Source organism: Egretta garzetta, unplaced genomic scaffold (assembly GCF_000687185.1).
Source record: "Egretta garzetta isolate BGI_Z169 unplaced genomic scaffold, ASM68718v1 scaffold325, whole genome shotgun sequence".
Lineage (NCBI taxonomy): Eukaryota > Metazoa > Chordata > Aves > Pelecaniformes > Ardeidae > Egretta > Egretta garzetta.
In genome coordinates, this window is record NW_009259833.1 from 1 (window position 1) to 1,109 (window position 1,109).

A 1,109-nucleotide genomic window follows, 5' to 3' on the forward strand; every position below is an offset into this window, starting at 1 on the left:
AGCACCCATGGCCGGCTCCTGGCCAGCTTTTCAACCCTCAACACCCCCAGGTCCCTCTGGGCAGGGCTGCTCTCCATCCCTAACAGGGATGCCGAGATTCACCAATTACGGCTCTTTCCAACCTAAAGTTACAGATACCAGGTGTTGTTTCCTAACCACTAATTATAAGCATGAACTTCTGGGTGAGGATCTCTGCAGGTCCTGCACGCACAGCGGATCCGTATGACCCTGCGTACCTCGTATGTGCAAATGCTATTAAAATGTTTCCCTTTTCAGCACATTTCTAGCAAGATTTTCTGAATTTGGTTGTTAGGTTTCTTCTTGAAGGCAAATGGCTACTACCAGAGATTTTAACTTAAAAAACAGCCCACACCTATTAGCATCTTCTGCCTCTCTCCTGGAGAAAAGTTAATTTTCTGCAGGGAAAGGAGCCAGAGCAATTAAATTAAGTTGTAGCAGAACTTGGAGCCCAAGCCCAGGACAGAGAGATTTATGAGGCTGGAGGCTTTACATCATCCCATTTGAGCTAGGAATGGGATTGAAGATCAAACGGCATCTTAGCTGAACCAGCTTGTGGAGATCCAAGGAGATGGAAACCGGAGGGGTAAGCACATTTCTGGCCCTGGTGGCATCTCTGCCACATTGGGATGTGCTATCGGTGGCCGCCTCTGTGCCAAAACTCTTGAATTTCCAAGAGAAGTGCTGATGAGGGCAGGCGCTGAAGATGCAAATCTCTCTTCTTTTAACCAAGCTCAGCCGTGCTGATTCTTTTCCCAACAAAATATCCTTGAAAATGCCTGCGGATACGCAGTGCCCGGTGTCTTCGCTGTTGTCAGAAGGAGCCCCCAGCTTCCCGTGCCGCCCGGACCATGGGGTTTGTTTCAAGAAGGAGAAAATAAGAGCCCTGAGGGGAAGGAGGGGCGGAAGGTCCAGCCTGGGGATGTTCAGCATCCCAGCGCATGCACCGCACTCCTGCAGAGCACTCAAAATTTCTTAAAAAAAAAAAAGCCTTAAGGTTGCTTGGCAACAGGCGGATCCCGGTGGTGCCAGTGGCAGCCGTGGCGGCTCCAGCCGGGCTGGGGAGGCTCGTGGCACAGTCACAGAATCCC